At 45.5% G+C, this 19,143-nt stretch overlaps 1 long non-coding RNA gene across 1 annotated transcript; it reads left to right on the forward strand.

Annotated features, from left to right (window-relative positions):
• Window positions 1–243: 243 nt before the first annotated feature.
• LOC144172722 (uncharacterized) lies at window positions 244–17,418 on the forward strand. The gene is made up of 4 exons (XR_013323087.1): window positions 244–344; window positions 2,547–2,643; window positions 6,742–7,067; window positions 17,039–17,418. It is a non-coding gene; the product is annotated as an uncharacterized LOC144172722 (long non-coding RNA).
• Window positions 17,419–19,143: the final 1,725 nt, after the last annotated feature.

Genomic DNA, 19,143 nt, shown 5'->3' on the forward strand with positions numbered 1-19,143 from the left:
GAAGTCGCTTAAAGTTGGCGTGTTATGTGTCGCCGTAATGTATTTAAAGAGCCATGTAGACCTTGAAAACGCCAAATAAAAACAAAACGAGAAGAACAATAGGCATGACCTAATTGCTGCTTAAATTAGAGGCGCGCTTTTGTCCGCAAGATAATCGTTATAACACACGTGTCATCCTTTTGTTTACGTCGGCGACCACTTCATAGCCACCTTATTTAATCTCGCACGTGCAAAGCGGTGCCATATAAAAGGCGACATGCAACTGGGTTTTGAAAAGCTCCGAACTGACGTAACCGAATCGGACGCTCTACTTTATCAAGCTACGATTAGGTTCCGGAGAAAGGGTAAGCGTGTGCTGATCTCTGATTTCCTCATGTTTTAGTTATGGTACTTAACGCAACACTGCACCTGATATCAATTCGCTGAAGATAATTGTATTGCTGAGCCAAGATGTTTCCGCCAATCTGACCAAAGCTCCGGCTAATGGTGGATAATTCTTACACAATGACGTGATAAAACTATAGGTTAAATTTTAAATCACTGGAAATTTGATAAACGGGAATAAACATTCCCGGTAATAAATGTGGTCCCATCGAACGATGCAGCATTTTAAGTCCAGCGGGAGAGTGAATGCAAGAGTGAAAGCATCCCTACAAGCAGCATGCTCGCCATTCGTAGTCTCAGCGTAGTCTTCAAGCCGGAAAAGATTTGTCTTCGTGAAAACACACCTCAACTCGCTGCGCAGATACTGCAGCGAAATTTGTGCAACGGAAGGGAAATCGTTTTCACCCGTTCTTATCAATAGGAAATTGGCTCTTGTCGTCTGTAATCAATAACATCAAAATAGAAATGGGCACAGAGTGGTTTGGGGGGGCAACCAAGCTACACATGATTTCAAGGTAGTCGTGTACGAATGAAATGGGAACCCGAAATAATCAACGATAACACGAAAAATTATAAGAATACTGTTCGTTGAGGTTCAAGCATGGCGCGTTATTAGTTTATTTTGAAAGGCACGTTTCCCAAATTTGTTTTCGGCATGCATGGGATAAAATCGCGCTGTTTGTTTGTTCAGGTTCACATTTTAATTTTCGCATTTCATTGGTTGATGACTGCACGTCATATACAAGGTACTGATAACAGATGCGGCTCAAGAAAGGCGTTATTATGTAAAGTCGAAATAAGAGAAGTAGTAAATGATTTTTAAGTTTTCTGTGGAGAAATTAATATTTCCAGAAAGACAAATTTTCGCGCTCCTCCGTGTGTTTTAAACTAAATCGCTGCACCGAACTCCCAAGCAGGCGTTTCCATTTTGAAACGATAACTAGATATTGGTTGTTACGCAATTGCAAGCAAAAAATAAACAGATGAACGTATCCAGAAGAGCAAAAGCACATTGCCTTTGCTTCTACCAGCCTCAACCAATCGCATCGCTGTGCATATAACGTCATACGTTCTACAGCTGGAAACGAACCCGCCGCGGTGGCTCAGTGGCTAAGGCGTTGCGCTGCTGAGCTCGAGGTCGCGGGTTCGATTCCCGGCCGCGGCGGCCGCTTTTCTGATGGAGGCGAAAAGCAAAAACGCCCGTGTGTACGAGATTTCGGCGCACGATAAAGATCCCCAGGTGGTCAAAATTAATCCGGAGCCCTCCACTACGGCGCGCCTCATCGTCTGCGTTGCGTCGGCGCGTTAAACCCCACAATCAATTAATTACAGCTGGAAACGAGTTATTGAGATTCATGACCATTCTGTTTTTCCCTTATTATGTAGCTCTTTTGAGCGACGTTTACATTAAAACTGGCGTCGCTATGATTCCACTGAGGCAATCATTCGAATGAACCAAACGCGTTTTCCTTTCCTAGCCCCTTTTTGGGCCCGTTCATGCGTTGGACGTCGGATAGCAACTGACGACGAATAGTGCCAACAAAGCCTAGTAAGGAAAGCTCGTAGTGAATGTAGCGTGAAGACGTACGCCGAACATGGCAGAAAGGAAGGCTCAGAGCGGAAGTGCGGGAGGATATTAAGCTGAAACTGACAGGAGAAGCGTTGATGCTTCTTTTACCCGGAGTCGAGCATTTAACCAAAACAGCAAATATGAGTCGGGAAGGGTGAACGCTGTAGAATGTGGCTGATAGCGGTTGTGCTTACAGTAAGGCGGCTTGCCACAGCAGCACGGCGCGTACAAAATGGATAGACTGTGGTATGTTGGCCCATGAGCGTCGGGTGATAACTAGCCCTCGGGTATCACGGTTGTACAGGGCGTTTCCAAGGTGTTCTTGCCGCGCTTTTCAAAATTTTCTCTCGTTTGTTGTTTTTGCGATTGCTTTTGTTGTTTATTGGACATGATACAATATAAAAAAGTGTAATATTATTTGCATAAACTATGTTGTTATATGTTAAATGTATTATTATGTGTTAAAAATATATTATTTGTATAGAGCTATGCTCAAAAGTTTATTACAAAAGGTGTAGTCATGACAAAGTCCTACTTTATGATTACTGAAGGTTGAATAATTGTAATGTCGGTTTCTCGTTTGCTGTCGCAGGATACTGTCAGTATGTTGTCTGGTGTAATTGCCGCTCTGATTTTCTTGCTGGCCTGCCTGACCTGTGTTGCACTTGAGGATACGATGGAAATATCAGGTAGGAAAAAAAACACGAAAGAAAGACCGCCTAAATTATAGCGGGAGAATTCCATCCTTATGTTGTGCGCAGCTATTTGGTCCAAAAACATTGCAAGTTAGGTAAGCTGCATGCATAGGTTTGTAGGCGCTGTAACACCTATTGAAAGGTTTTAGAGGCGGTAGTCTTTTTTTGACTTCCAAAACCACCCAAATTATGGCACGTCTGTTTGTCTGATTCTCGATTTAAGAGCGGCAGATGAAATATGGAGTTCTTGAAAGAAAGGTTCAGTTAGCTAAAACATTTCCAATCTACTCAATCTCGTACCATAATATATAATAGTCATTATTGTTCAGCAAACTCAACAAATTCCAACTATATAAGGAACATTTGATGCAAAACATAAATACATGACTGATGATATCACTGTTCATTTAACTGCGAAGAAGCGGGGCGTAATTTTTGCAAACACAAGCAAGCTCAAAACAATATTTCAATTACACAATTGAAAGAGGGCTGCCTTGTCAACTTCGGCTTGTGGCTTGGCGCCAAGCATCACAGCTACAAAAGGTCCCTACGGATGATGCGTCAAAAGGACAGACGGGTGAAATTTGAATGGAATTCAGCAAACCTGTGTTGCGTTTACCCAGGGAGGACTGAGACAGGAGGGCAAAGCCTGATAGCAGGTCTGGAAGAGAGGAGAGGCAGTTATTGGGCCAGGGCGGCTGAAGACTCGTTTTAAACATTTGCAGCGATGTAAGCCGATAGAGCCCAAGTTTTCCTAATGTTTAAACTCCCAGAGCGCGGCCAATTCATCTAAACTTTAGTTATAAGAACATCGGCGTGTATATTTTTATAAAAAACATTGCTGGTAAGAACCATAACCGACACCTTATCTATTATCTATAGTGTAGTGATAGAGAGGAGATAAATTTACATAGATACAGTCTTTTAAAATGTGCGGAAACGCCGCTACGGCGGAGTGTTGAGTTGTTCCTTATAATGAAAAACAATGATTTATTCTTTCCTTGAGTACCCACGGTTAGAATTAATAATGTCAGGATGAAGGATAATTCGCTGTTTCCCCAGTACCGGTGTACAACCCGCACAGGTGGTATTAAGAACAAACTTTGTAGCCGTGCAAGTCTTACTGAGATTGCTCATCTTTTTGCTTGACCCAGTACCCAAGCTTACGAGGTATATTGAGTAGGAGGAAGTTGAATTTGGAGATAAATTAGTGTAGGGTAGGTTCAAGCTACTTTCCCGAGACTGGAATGCGCAGCATTCCGTGATTTTAATGGCGGATGGCTTTCTAACCCAACAAAATCATATCGCTGGGAAAAGCATAACTTCCGTCCTGCATTCCGATCTATAAATCCCCTCCCCTAAATTCTGGTTGTTCGAGATCATAGAGGGCTCGTCCTGCTTTGTTGGTATTTATTTCTCTGCTAATCCTCACACTGCACGCACTCTGTTGTGTAAAGTCGCAGAAATTTCTTGCTGCCAGATATCGTACAGTGTTTGATTTAGTTAATGAATTGGTTGCCATGACTGAAATGATTGAATTCAGTATCGTGTTGAGGATTTCGGCGAGTATAAGGCAATGTTTTCGTTGCAGGTGATATTGAGGGTCGTTTGGCTGAAGACATGGGCGTAACAGTCTTGTCATTGCCCTTTTTACTAGATGTCTTTTCCTTCCGCCTATTTCTATCACAACGAGCACTGAGCAATCACTATAGTTATATGCAGAGGGTGGTCAAAGTTAAGTCCACGGTTTTTGTTTTAAATTTGGCGCTTGTATGTAATTCAAAGCCAACTGTACAGTGAGGTTATGGGCCCAGGAGGACACATAATCTGGTGGTGTCTATTGGTGTCGGTCGCTAAAGAATAACTAAAATTGAATAATTAACTCTTTAGTGACCCGCCGCGGTGGCTCAGTGGCTAAGGCGTTGCGCTGCTGAGCACGAGGTCGCGGGTTCGATTCCCGGCCGCGTCGGCCGCTTTTCTGATGGAGGCGAAAAGCAAAAACGCCCGTGTGTACGAGATTTTGGCGCACGATAAAGATCCCCAGGTGGTCAAAATTAATCCGGAGCCCTCCACTACGGCGCGCCTCTTCGCCTGCGTTGCGTCGGCGCGTTAAACCCCACAATCAATCAACTCTTTAGTGGCTGCAGTAAGTAGTCACGTTTGTAGTGGAAACTTAGACACCGTCATGCTTCTATGCAGTTTCATTTGGAAAAATTATTCTAGTGCATCTGTACTTCGAGATATCGAACTGCGTAGTCTAATTGCCGTTCGCATGATTGCGCATGCAATGCAGTAGGGACCGGCGCCAAGTTCCTCCCCTCGGTGACGTGCCTGCGGTGTACGGCGTTTAGTGTGACAATTGGGTGGAGGCATAGGAAAAAGTAAGAACTGGTACCCTTTCCGTCTTGGCTTGCGTTATCGCAATCTACAGTACTCGGAACCGATATCGAAACACCGAACAAAAGCGAGGAAATTGTCGCCGGTCCCAACGGTCCTGCATGCGTGATCACGCGAACGGAAATTAAACTTCTCAGTTCGATATCTCGTAGTACGAATGCACTATTGCAATTATACCAAATGAAGCTAGGGAGAAACACGACAGCGTCTGACTTTTCAATACAAACACACCTGCTCACTGCAGCCATTTAACTGTTAATTATTCAATTTTAGTATATTAGGCCACCGGTATCAAAAGTATCCACCTCATTCTCTGTCACCCTGGGTGCATAACCTCAGTGTAGAGGTGGTCTTCACGTATGTACATCTGAGCACCGAAATAAAAAAAGAAACCTGCCGGGCTAGCTTTGATCACCCTGTATATAGTCGTGTGGTTTGGTGCCCCTAACGTAGAACCCACATGCTTTCTAAAGCCTTGCCACAGATTGGATGTCATTAAGAGGCGGCCGTTAGTAGACGTTGCTCAATAAAGCGTAACGTCCAATTGCACCTCCTTGCCATACATTCCCGCGGTCAAGCCTCTGCTCCACCGGAAACAGTTTGCTTGGCAATTCTCTCCTCAGCCTGAAGGAGTTGGTTGGCTTTATGATAAAGATGAAGCCGTTGGTAGTGCTTCATCTTACATCTGTGAAATTTACGATGGTAATTAAAGAGTGCTTTCGCAAGAAAAAAAATCTTGCGTTACACACTGCGCATACCTGATATCTTGAATTGGTGTAAGCGTAGTTTTTCAAGCGAAGCTCGTGTTGTCTGGCTTGCGCCATCAGTTGCGTTCACTTAAGACCCCCTCTTCCGCCCTTCTCGCAGCAGCTATCGCTCCTCCGCGCAGCTGGCGAGGCGCGTCAGGCCACACCACAGATGCGCTCACAGAGAAGATGCGTTAGCCACGTTACAAACGTGGCTAACGCATCTGATTTTTGCGTTCTGATTTTCGCAGGGTGGATTTGTTTTAGTTTTCACTCAGGTTATGCGCTACGTGCGCCCGTGTTTCCGGTGGAAAGGAGTTTGCTATTTCGTTCGTAATGGTGAGTGCAGCTTCGTTCTGCCGTCGTTTTGATGCCATAGATTAAAACCTGTTTCTCGTCTTCATATTCGCCGTCAAACGCCGATTGGGATGATTTACGCAATCTATAAATTGCACGCAGGCAATGTCTCCTACAAGAATGCATTTATTATTTTTTCAAGGCATGTGCAAACAAGAGCGCGTAAGAGGCGGCATTGTTCAGAAACTACGTTTCTGTACTTGAATGGAGTGTGTTTGCGTAAGTTTCGATGCAAAAATTTTTGACGACGCATAACGATGCTTCAACTTTAATTCAAAAGTGGGCACTTGAACTACCTTGGCATTAAGAAACAGTCCTCGAAAGCTAGAAAAATAAAACATGCATTATAATATCGAAAGATAAAACAGGAAATTGTTAATAAATTCTTTCAGAATATTTTGGATAATAGAAATTTTAGTTCAGATAAGCACATGCACTAGTACCACGCACTAACCAATGGTATTAAAATACCGATTATGTTGAAACCCAAGCAAGTGCATCTATAACTAGGACATATTTTTATGCCAGATTCTATAATTTTGTCTTGTTTGTTTTTATTGTTTTATAGTACTACATACGTTTTTTCTTGCAGGCTCTTGCGACTTCTCATACCTGGATCTTAACGGCATGGTGAACACGATTGTAGACAGACTACCTGAAGAGTATTCGCTACAACACCGGCAACCACAAGAAGTCTTGCCAGGTCTTTTCCTTGGGTCCATCAATTACACTGGCTGGAACGATCTGCGACCCTATGGTCCAGTACATGGATTCTGTAATAAGGGACAAAAGTTCGCGCAAGTCGACCTGGCTACAACCAATGGCCGACTCAAAGCTGTAATGCCATGGATGATTTGTGCCCGTAAAAACGGGACAGTCGAGGGGTACGCAAAAGCCAGGGTCACCGTCGTATTCAAGGTAAATTTCTGTTGCTTTTTGTGTACCTCATATCACCCTTGATCATGGGTCGGCGTACTCACTCGTCAGTACACTCATTTGTAGTCATTTTTACTCACACTTGTGAGTGAGTACCATGGTGAGTACACACCCCAATTTAAAAAGTGATAATGATGATGAGTGAGTACAGACGTGAGTGGAGTACTCGTGAATATAGTACTCGTGAGTACAGCACTCATGTGTACACTACTTATGATTACAGTACTCATGAGTATGAGTACTGATGAGTATTAGTCCTCGTGAGTACAATGCTAATGAATACACAGTACTCATAAGTATACCGTACACGAGTAAAATGCTCACGAATACTTTATTTGCGAGTGATTGTACACGTGAGTACATGCACTCGAGAGTACAGTAGGGCAAACAATTTTTGTTCCCGAACTGGAGTCTAGACGCGTGTGCACGAGTCGCATACATTACGTGGTGCCGCTGTGCAACCTATTTATGAAGGGTGGTAAAATAAGACTACGAAAACTGCGCCTTCCTCCTATCCCGGTAGCGGTTTGGCAGTGCTAGCCTTTTTGGGGTTCTCAGTAAAGTGATGCACGTGGTAAAGGGAAAAACGGGGGTAGGACGGCAGGGCACGCGACGCGGCCACAGCTTGTAGCACTTTGGAGCAGCTTGGAGCGCGGCCTTGGAGCACTTTGGCCAGGGGGTTGGCGTTCCGTTGTACAATAAAGCCCCTGAGAAAACATGAAAACATGTTTTTTCAAGGGCTTTGCTGTTCTTTTTAGAAAAAGAATGGGCTGGGATGTGGCGTCTTTCGTCATTTTTGTGAGCCGCCATGTGCCTAAATATCGGTGCTACAGTGATGCGGGCATGGTCTTCGCGGGGAATGGCTGGGTTCCGTGGTAGCCTGATCAGCGGAAAATTCCAAAGAACCTAATGATTCCCTGCCTGGTTGGGTGTTTCGAAGCCGTATTAGTTGATTGTGGCGATGGGCCGCGATGATTTACTTGCACGTAACATAGAGCCCCGTGTTCTATATGTGGGTGTTCGCCGTGAGATAGGAACACCTAAAGCAAATTTAGTAGTCTTTCGAATGAGGCTGTTAATCCTCTGGTAATGTTGATTTGTGAAAGTGCAGTACGGTAGCCTGTATCTAATTCGGGATATAATAAGAGCATCCTGTAGTTTTAAAAGATCAGTTTCCTCCAGGCCGTGGTTTCGGTTTGCAATTCTTCTGCAGACATTAATTGCGCTCCTTGTCTTAATATATGCGCTACCACTGAGTCTGCTTTGCAATTGCTTTGGATGTGGAGTATAAGTATTTTAATCTTCTTGCTGGTTTGGATTGGTTGGTTGTCAAAGTGCAGTTGAATACTTGGGGGATTCCATCTTGGGTGGTGAACTGGGAGGAGTTGAGGCTTTTCAGGGCTGCATTCGAGACCGATTTCTTTGGTGGCTGAGCTGATGGCGAGAAGGGCTATTTGTGGACTGTCTTGAATTTGTGCTGGGGAGCCTTTCGAGGTGCAGATCGTGATATCGCCCACGTATAAGAGGTGTTGTAGGCCCGTTGTATTCTTCAAGGCCCTGTGTATTAGCGTGGCCAACGTGGACAGTGTCGCGGAGATAACTGCTCCTTGGGGAATTCCTCGTTGTGGATTTTGGATAGTAGGCGTTTGGTCGTGGCCCACCCGTACGGTCAATTTAGGTTCCTTGAGGAAGTCCCGGATGAAGTTATACATATTTGGCCCGAATTTTGTGGCCTCTAGTTCGCGTAGAAATGCATCGTGGGCTATGTTGTTCAAGGCTTTCTGTGGGTCCACTGCCACGACGCCTTTGAGCCGCACCAGTCTGGGATCCTTTGTGACATCTTCATATCGGGCCAGCAGGGCGTCCTGGGTCAACAGTTTAGGGCCGAAAGCCAAGTAAATTATATGGGAGGTGGTGAGCGTCTTCAAGGTGGTCCTGAAGTCGTCTCAATGCCATCCTCTCGAATAGTTTTCCGGCATTGGAGGTTAGAGTGATGGGCCGGAGGTTTGTGGTGGTGATGGGTTTTCTGGGCTTGGTATGAAGATCATCTGGTCGGTTTTTTACCCTCGGGGAGCGGAATTTCGCTGGTCTAAATGTCATTATTTTTTTCAAGAGATATTCCTGATCGGCATCGCTAAGGTTGCAGAGGGCCGGAGTAGTGATCTAATTAGGCACCGGGGTCTTGAAGCCTTTGCCGGTGTTAATGGCCGCTTTTAGTTCATTCATAATGAAGGGTGCGTCCATGTATTCGTTTTCAGGGCCTTGATAGTCTAAATACTTGGGGGAGGCCATTGGTAGAATGTTTTGTGTCGGATTTCTGTAAATAGTTTTTGCGGGTCTTCGTGTTCGTTGACAAGTTTGGCAATTTTCTGAGTGCCCACTCTCATGGAAATTGCTCCATTGAACAGGTGCCGAAGCAGCTGCCATGTCTTCTTCATACTAAGCGTACCTTGAAGGCAGTCGCATAGATCAGACCATTTCTGCGCTAATTATTTTGAAGTTTATTGCTGAATGTAATTGTTCACTTTGTTGATACGAATACGCAGCGAGCGATTCATTTTGTTCCTTTTCCAGGGTTTTGTTAAGCTTTGTCGAGCTTGACAGCAGTGAAGTAGATGATTGGTTGCAGCGGGTTGCCTCTCGTATTCTACAGGATATTGCGTAAATTTTTTCCACGTTTGTTTGGGCTGATCTGGACACTTTGTGATGTCTTTTGCTGAGATGTGCGAGCGAGTGGCTCTGACTTTGTGGCAGTTGGTGAGCTGCTGTCGTGTCCCCTTGATTCGAGGCGGTACGAAGTCGATGTCGATTAGGATCATGCTATGGACATTACCGAAATGTTCTTGTGTGTTGTACCATCGAATGTGTAGTCCTGCAGTAGAGAACGTCAGGTCGGGGGACGTATCGCGCTCTACTGAGTTCTTGTGACATGTGGGCTCATGGAGGTCATTGTGCAGCACGTACTGATTGGCAGTGGTGGGTTTCACAAATAGTGCCCCTTTCTTCATATTTCTCATGTATCCTGAGGAGGTCTGGGGCACGTTGAAGTCGCCGAGCAATACATGTGTATGGGGGCTTCCTACTGGGAGGAAATGGGAGGAGATGTCTTGCAGTTTGTGTTTAGGGGAGCTGTAGATATTCGTAATTATTAGCATCTGCTTAGGAGGTACTATTTGTAATGTGAGAACATGTTCGTCATGATGAGTGATTTCAGCTAATAGCTGCTTGCTCGTCAGTATTGCAAGATTGGGGTCGTATTGATGCGGTACGTATCCTCTGGTGTTCGGTGTTTTGCCTGGTTCTTCAAGGGCGATGATGTCCGGTGTCCTGTCTTGTGCCTGAAGCCATGCCGTGAGCTCTCCTTTTTTCTTCGGTAGGCCACGGCAATTTCATTGGAGAACTCTAAGCGGTTGTACCGCCTTGTTGTAGCTGAAGAATGCGGAAAATAGAATCTGTCTTGGATTCGAGGTTGTTGAAACGTTGTGAGATGTGGGCGTTTATTTCTTGTTGTTTTTGTATGGACGACAGGATGGATTCGAGTTGAGTTTGCTTATGCTGGAGGATACAATTTTCCCTCTTTATCTCTTGAACGGATGCAGAGAGTGTGTCTATAGCGGACTGAATGGAAGCAATGGCTTTCTGAATGGAATCTAGCATTGGGGAAGTCTTGCTTTGTGTAAGCTCTTTCCTGGGACGCTTCTGCGAAAGATGCTCTGTGTTCTGAGTGTCCATCGTAGTGATGTGCTGGCTGCACGCCGCGCTTTCATGTATCGGTGGCTCTTGAGATGTTGGTACACTTTCGGTATGTGGCTGCATCGGACTAGGTACTTGCGGCGGGTTGGGCCCACTTGGTTGTTGTGAGGGCCTGCGCGGCATCTTAGCAGGTGGTGAATGTTGCGGAAAATGTTCTGCTGTATCGGGCGGTTGTGTTCGTTCCTTGGTTTTTGTTAGGGGTTCGAAGGGGTTGTGTAGTGTATGAATGCGGCCGGTCGAATAACGTGTGCGTAGCTAAGTCTGTTGTGGAGCTTCGAGAGGTTAGGTGTAGAGTTTTGTCTACTGTTGGGATGGCTCTGCCGTTCGGCCTGCGCTTGCTGGTGTTTTCGGGTGGCTAATCGTTTTGCACACTCTTGTTTTCGAGTATTTTTGCTTGACTCGATCTGAGCCGGGCATAATTGAACCAGTGCTCAGTGGGGCCCACAGCAGTTTTTGCACTTCGTAATGTAATTGTGTGCTTCCGATTTGTTCTTTAAGCCGCATTCAGGGCATCTGTCTGTCGGCTTGGTACGAACATCCTGTCGCTGCCTGAACGCTAGACATTTGTAGCACGGTTGTACCTTTGGGCGATGAGTGTAGCATCTTATTTGTGCGTACTCATATCGGACGGTGGTAGGGACGTAAGTTGCTAGAAATGTAATCAAGGCTGAAGTGGTTTGTCCCATCATACGTGCGGCCAAGATTTGATATCATGGGGCTCATAAATTGTGTAGTGTGTCCGAGGGGGTGTTGGTTGAAATTGGGTGAATTACGTCTCTACACGTGTCGCGTTCTGCTGCGTGGTATACAATTACTGGGCACGGCTGGCCACTATACTTTAACTGTTTTACCCGCAGCAGTTTCTATTTTGTGGTAGGGGAATGAGTGATTACAACCATAATTTTCTTCATGTCTTCTACTTGCATGGTGGTGTTTGCCCGTTCGTTCGGGGCAGGCTGAGCAGTGAGGCCTGGCTTCTGTGTCCCACTAATAGGGCTATATGAGGCAAGCGCAAGGGCACCCCTTTCCCCTTGGAATCAATTTGGTGGCTATCACCTGCTGGTGCTTGGCGAGGGGATGGTTCCATCCGCTTTCGTCCAGTCGGTAGAACCTTTTTGGGGTCATGGTAGTCCTCGCTCGGGTCGGCGTAGTCAGACCTGCCGTGGTCGGGTTGGCGTCACGGAGGTTGACCGAGTGGCCTTCCAACGTGCAAAGTCGAAAATCGGCTTTAAAAAGCCACCCTTTTGGTAAAACCGCAAAATTTTGGTATCATCTTCTTCCGGAAGGTATCGTGAGTCTTCTGGTGCCAATGGTTTTGGCTGATGGCAAAATTTCTGGGCAATTTCGGTGGATTAAGACGGAGCGATGTGATGACGGGTCCAGCACTCCGAAATCTCGCACGTTTCTTAACGCCCACTGGAGTCGCTCTTCCTCGGTCGTCAACAGTTTCTGTAGATGTACGTTGTGCTTTGTTTTCGTCAAGTGGGCTAAATTGCCATTTGAACAGTCGCGATTAATTTACCTTCTTCACTTCAAATAGACTGCATGGTTTGTGCGACAAAAATGGTCCGCACAATTACGCTGTGCGCATTCAAGCAATAATTTTGCTTATGTACGTGCGCCTCTATGGCTTTGTTAGGCTCCCGTTTTGAAAGAATTTCCTCAGACTTGCCAGGACTGAGACCTCGTGCAGTGCCATTTACAAGTGATTGTATAGCGCCACCATGCTGGCGCTGAGGTGGAACTTTCCGCTCCATGAAAATAAAATATTCGAATACACCTAAGCACCTTTCTGGTTCGTTAATCGTACAGCATCATGCCAGCTGAACGCATGCAACGGCTTGCATAGCCTGTAATTGTCGAAGAGCTCTGGAATCTCGCCGCTGGTGGATCGCTTTGCTTTCGAATTTGCTTTGATCTGTCTTCCACGCGATTCGAATGGCTTTAATCTGGCTTCTGCTCATTTATGCCACAGAGGGAGATGACGACGGTGGTGAATTTCGCTGGTTGTTCCTTCCCTGCCTTCATCTGGGATATTCTGGCAGAGCGATCAAACCTCGCTAGCAACTACTTCCCAGTTTAAGCTCCCACTGTGCAAGGCATCGTGAAGGAGGTGTTTTATTATGAGCAACACCAACACCAGAGGCAGGGGTTTGGCCTGAGCTCAAGCCTTAGAACGTCTGTTAAAATATAGGGCTTGCATATAACGACAGCACGGCACTTTTTGAGCCATCGCTCTCAGCATCAGCACTGCTGGAGGCAAGAGGTGCAGATTTTCACTGTGCAAAATGCTTCAACAGGACAACTAGGTTGACGTCAGTTGAAGCTGTAACGCCTCCAAAAAACGCGTCTGCAAATTTTGTCGTTCAGCACCCAAAGCGCAACAGAGCAGTTGGTCAGTGCTGCAATGGCAGCCAAGCACATGCAGCAACTGGGTGCACTGCGGCCCTCGTCTGCGAGAGATGCTCCTTCTCCCTTCAACACCCTCCGTCACACACACACGCACACCAAAATGAGTGGTTAAGGTCAGACAGGTGTGGCGTTGCCGAGCTCTTAACGGAAAAAACTGTAACGAAGGGTTGCGACCCTGTCCTGTCCCTTTCTCGCTGTGGGACCTTCATCTTCGGCTACTCGCGCGCTCGCCTGTTCTCGTCTTTGTGTTCTTCTCCCATTTTGGGGGCGGCGGTGATGGCAAGGGTTGACGGTGGCGCAATGTTTGCAGAATGCGGAACAGTGGTGGCAGCGTTTCTTTGCAGCGGGATTTAAAGACCATTGTCTTTCTTCATTGTCATCGCGCAGAAATTTTCGGCGGTCTCGGTCTGTCTGCCTGTCTGTCTGTGTGATAAATATAATTTATTATTGCAACATAATGTCAGGTCCTGCTAAAGATAGGAACTAAAGAGGTCGCCGCCCAGTTGATGTATGTACTTAATGTGCACTGTCGCAGCTGGACAACTCTCTGTTCCGCGATTCAGCCCCTCGGGCAAAAGTTAAAAGAATTCCTCAGCATGAGCTTCATATTGCCAAAATATTGCCAAGCTGCTAAATTTGTTAAATACTTCATATTTTTGAACACTGTACAGCAAAAAAACAAAACATTTGGGATATTTAACCCAAACAAAAATACGCAATTGATATTCGGAATATTTCAATAATTAAAAAATCCACGTGGTTTTATTTTTGCGATTACAAACAAAAACGAAAGGCATTAAAACCAATATTTCAACCACAAGCACAAAACATTGGCGCAGCTTGCACTAGTGGTGCAAGGCTACAGAAACAGCAGAGCTAGAGAGACAGACTAAACATATTTATTGCTTTCCTAGTAAATAGTCTTTCGGGTGGCCTCCTCATTCCTGGAGTCCGTTGGCACGGGCCGTGTATTTTGCCCTCTCCACAAACTTGCGCTGGGCGTCGTGGGAAGAGCTGACCAAGGCACTCACCCAAAGCTCATAAGTGTGGAAGGGATTGGGCCGGTCTAGTGGGTTTCGTGTAGAGCCGCCGACCATATGAAAGAGTGTTCCGGATTTCTCACAGAAGCGGCACAAATGGGGATACACGGTTGGGGCTATGTAGTGGTATCTGCTCGGGTGGGGGTAAGTATTGGTTTGCAAGGCGAGAAGTATTTTGTCATAGCCATTGGGTAGTTGTTTGTGCGGTGGGGCGTACGTTTGTCGCTGTAGCCGATAGTGCGCGGTAATCTCATGATACGACACTAGAGGAAGCGGACGCAGATCTACAGCAGAGCTAGAGTCTCCTCTCCTGTCGTCGGATATCCGACTGTTGCACCTCACATGGATGTTAGAAATTTCCGCAGAAAGGTCTCCATGACTGGCAGGTCCAGACCATTTTGTGCGCAGCCTTTCACATCTCTCCAAAAGTGGATCGTGTTAGCACGCCTAGCACCCGAGACAACCGAATTCGAGTACTCGGCGTCTCTAGCGTGAACTCGGAGTCAATGCGTCCCACTTCAGGCGCGAACTCACGTGACCTGGCAAGGATAACAGCACGTCAGAGATGACACCACGAACGCTGATCCCAGTATTGCCAATGCTATATCTGGCCGACTCCGGGGACCCGTCGTGAGGTGCACGCTCTCCTTCACTCGTTTCTTAAAGCAAAGCCTTCTGCCTCTACCAGGGAACGGTTCTTCTGTGGCGTGTGGGACAAGAAAGTATCAACGCGGCTGCGGAGGGTGAGGATAGATATCACTCACCGAGGAAACTGTAGAAGGTGCGGCAAATGGTTACCCATCGTTCCCCGCGCACTCATACCGACCGGTGCATCGGCGCGACCCGGCTTTGCCGTCTGCTTTGGCCACGGTGTTTTTTATGCCTTTTTTGGCGCATCTTCGCGTCCACTGCGCACTTCGTTAGCACGGCTTGATTACGTTGTGCGACAGCACCTCCTCGGTAAAGACACGTTAAAGATTGGTTTACAAGGCGGGAATAGAAAATGTAGAGACCACATACAGATATCTGGCCGCTAGACAAACACTACCTTTTGCGACTGCTTGCTCCAAATGGGACTTTGTTTTCTAAATTGTTGAATACAAATTCGGTTGTGTTTTAAAAGTTATTACAAAATGCAAAAGTTGCAACTGCAACTGATAAATAGCGATTATGAAAGTTCCCTCAGCTTTCTAGGACTTCTCAAACTTACCAGAGAAACTAGTTTAAATCGGTATAAATGAGAATCACTTAGGTCAGATGCCGAATTGTTTCGGTGCCTGCTCTTTTATCACGCGGTGGTGTAGCCGTAACCCCTAGCTAGCACGTCAGAATGGCTAGGATCCGCATTCTCAACCTTCGAAAGACGCTCCTCCCCATTTTCTTTCCGCCGACGCACGTCCGGGCTCAGCGGCAGCGTTCGCTCCTCTAGTCCGGCCGCACGTAATCCTTCCGTTATCTTTGACCCGTATCTTCGCGTAATCTTTGACCCATAGCCCGGCCGTGCGTAATCTTCGACGAATGTATCTAGTAATTATGCGATATGGTCGCAAATGAAGGTGAAGGGTAATGAAACGCTTGACTGAAGACGCGTTGTTTCGATTCCACTGTCTTTAATGAAGGGGTAGCTGCAGCAGCTTCCCTTAAAACGAAGTCAAGGCTATGAGGGGAAAAGGATGCTGGCTATCGTACATTTAAAAAGAGCGTAGGGTTTTGAGTTGCCCATATAATATATTAGCGTAAAAAGTGACTAGGGACTAGAAACACCTAACGTTCAAAGTATGGTGGATCAGCAAAAGTACGAAAACGAAAGTATAAAGAAAAGTGCGAAGAAAAAGTTTGGAGCAAAAGAATAAAAAAGACATGTGAAAATTGTGAAGAACAAATAAAAGAGGATCTTTAACAGAACATATCCTCGATTGGCTGAAAGTTAAAAACGTATTTTATATTTTACCAGATACAACTGAAAGGATGAAAGAAATCATGAAATTATGTACATAATAGGTCTTGGTATTTAGTGAGGATCGCCGAGTTACGTATTTCCCAAGAGACGGCCTATATGGGCAAGTTTCAGATAACACGGTACTTTGTGTTTTCCGTGTTAATTCAACAGGTGAATCTGTAGCACCACTGACTTTTCAACTAGGTGTTGACATCAACGGTCCCTAAAACTAGAAAGAAATCACTGTAGTTACATCTTGCTGCCCGCAAAAAAATTCAGAAAATTGTTGTCCCGGTTTCATGCTCAAAACCGACGAATGCAAATTATTTTCGGGATATTCATTACAAATCTTGATGCGAGTTTCAACAAAGGCAATTAGAAAGGTTTTTGAATCGATTGGAACTGGCGGTAGCAAGACTCCTGAAATATCACCAGTACGATTCCCGGGAAAGTTGTGAAATCTTGAAAAACGTGTCGCGAAAATCACTCTGGACCACTGAAAGAATAGACACACTTTGTGCTATTTAGCTCCAAGTGGGGCTCCTTCTCTCCTTTTTATCTGGTTCGGCGCTACGTTTGAGTTTATGTAAAATATGTTCATGACCGACACTTGTTAGAAAACCGAGATGATCAGCTTCGCAGTCCAAATGTTTTTTAATTATTATCAACACAAAAGCAAAAGGTTTTAATGGAACTATAATTTTATGTTGAACAATATATATCATTCCAAAGGAAGATTGACCCTAAACTTCTGAAGTGTAATAACTTGTTCTGTAGAAGAGCTTTTTTTAATTTTTATTCTTTTTCAGGTGGTGGAGCCGACACTTGACCAAAGAAGCAATTCGGCAGCGGGATCAAAGCTGGTTTATGAGCTCCAGCCGGAGCTTGTTTCCTTGGATGATATGTACCCTAGGCTCACCGGGGCAGGAGAAATACTAGAGACGGCAGCTACTGTCCTCGGAAAGCTTTTACCGCAGTTTCAGCAAGATTTCTGGTTCCATACCGTAACCTGGAGGCTAGGCAATATCCTGCACGGCATATCTTCGGAGTAACTCCGCTATCGCTTCAATACTCGTGTGTACAATGCTCTACAGCGCTGAATCCCTGCGGACAATCAGGACTGTAGCATTTCAATCATGCGGATTTATGCTGGCATTGCGCTCGAAATAAACGCGCTTCTTCAAGTTGGGACGTTCGTGCAAGGTTTACTTCTGCAAAGGATTCGTTTTTGGTAGTTTTGAAGTCCCTTTTAAATTACAGCTGCGTGCAGAGATTTGTGTTGTTCGTTTTAGGGCCAACTCAAAGGTTATTTATTTTTTGCTTTGAGTATTTTGGGGTCGTATTTGTTTCTATCAAAAAGCCACCTAGAGATATATTTATGAGTTTGAAATGTCGGATAAAACACGTGCAATCTAGGAATTAGGGTTAGTGACTTCAACTGGGATGACATTTGAACTGAACTTGTGATATTAGGGGCAGCAAGGAAGAGAATGTAAAAGATGCTTAATACGAAATGGATATTGCTTCAAGCGCAAGGGTATGTTTAAACACACAACTCGGGACATGTTATACATCAGTGTTGTTAAAAAATGGAGAAATTTTGAGGAAGTAAGTGTAAGAAACAAACAGCATTCCGAAGAAAAATAAAACACAAAATCAAAACATTCGCCTTTATAATGTGTCCTTTTCATTATATAAAAATGCGTTTTTTTAATTATTGTAGAATAAAAAAGCGAACAATTTTGCTGTGCCACGGACGCAGCATAGGGCACATTCAGGACACATACCTCCTTGAGAAGTATATTGCAATACCTTATAGTTGATAGATGTCGCTCGGTAGGTACGTGACATCTTGGTTGCTTCACCAAACCTCTATGATATGCAGAGTATGGGCAAGCATTTATTCGGGTTTAGCCTTTTGAAGTTCCTGCTCTGAACAAGAGTTAAAGGGGCACTGACACAAAATTTTGAAGGCGAGATAACTTCAGAGATAGATTGGTGGGAACACATATACATCATCTGCAAAATATCAGCGGTGAATACAGCCTAGAACATATTTAAAATCAATTTTGAAGTGTGCGAAACGCAAACGAGCGGCCAGCAGAGGACCACGCGCAAGTGTAAATAAACAACATCCAAACACGTCACGAGTTTGTGTTTGCCGCTTCCGCACTGCCGGCTCGCCGCTCCAATCGGAGGGCCGGAGGGCGGAGCTTCTGCTCTCGAGAACGAACGACCCGATCGTTGGCGGCGGAGGCGCCGTGATTTCGTCAGCTCATCGGGCAGCTGGCCGCGACCAAAGTTCTACAGCGATTCCAGGCACTCTGTTTCTATTACTGTTTATTACCATTGGATGCGGAAACGCGCCGGAGGCACGAAAAGCCCACTGAGCAAGCCGCACTGTCGCTGTGCAGGCGGCGGCCACGGCCGCGAAGTGGCCCACGCCGGCGCAGGTAGCTCGAGTGATAGCTTGTTACCTAGCGTCACTAAATAAAGGCTTGTTACCGCTGCACGAAATTGTCCCCAAGTCCCGACCATGGTGGCTTACATGAGAAAGGAGTTAATGATGCCATGGCGGATTGCATTAAAAATTGTCATCTGCACCGCTTACGAGAGCGGCACTCGAATATCCGCCGCAGTGCTAAGCCGAACACATCTGTTATAACAGGTTATAAGTACAGGTTATAAGTAGACTACAGGTTATAAGTAGGTATAACTACAGGTTATAAGTAGGTCACTAGCTACTTATCGCAACAAAAAAAACAAGATGCAAAATTTTTGTGTCAGTGCCCCTTTAATATTTAATTGCTCGGTGGGCGTCCGACATACGCCAAAATAAAAGGCGATGGCCACTCGGGCCCTAGGGCCCGCCTCCTCGGTGGATATTAACCACTTGGCTATAACAGTTGTACCA

The sequence above is a fragment of the Haemaphysalis longicornis genome, unplaced genomic scaffold, assembly GCF_048455015.1.
Source record: "Haemaphysalis longicornis isolate Haplotype H1 unplaced genomic scaffold, Haemaphysalis longicornis Haplotype H1 scaffold_253, whole genome shotgun sequence".
Taxonomy (NCBI): Eukaryota; Metazoa; Arthropoda; class Arachnida; order Ixodida; family Ixodidae; genus Haemaphysalis; species Haemaphysalis longicornis.